Source organism: Chiloscyllium punctatum, chromosome 49, assembly GCF_047496795.1.
Source record: "Chiloscyllium punctatum isolate Juve2018m chromosome 49, sChiPun1.3, whole genome shotgun sequence".
Taxonomy (NCBI): domain Eukaryota; kingdom Metazoa; phylum Chordata; class Chondrichthyes; order Orectolobiformes; family Hemiscylliidae; genus Chiloscyllium; species Chiloscyllium punctatum.
In genome coordinates, this window is record NC_092787.1 from 47,654,239 (window position 1) to 47,654,624 (window position 386).

Sequence of the window (386 nt, forward strand, 5' to 3'; positions counted from 1 at the left end):
GACCACCCCCTCAACCTCTTACACTCCAGTGAAAACAGTGAAAGAAGCAAAAGGGAATGCAAACCCTCCTCTCTGTACTGCAGTCAATGAATTGTGGATGTTGTTTCCATAACGGAAAATGGAAAATCTTGTTTTGTCCATTTTACACTGTCACTAACCTTAGAGCCCTTTGTGCAGGAAAATCAATGTTTCAGGCAAAAGCCCTTCATCAGGATTCCTGATGAAGGGCTTTTGGCTGAAACATCAATTCTCCTGCTCCTCGGATGCTACCTGACCTGCTGTGCTTTTCCAGCACCACTCTAATCTTGACTCTAATCTCCAGCATCTGCAGTACCCACTTCTGCCTTAGAGCTCTTTGTGTAAACCATACCAAATGCAGAGTGCAC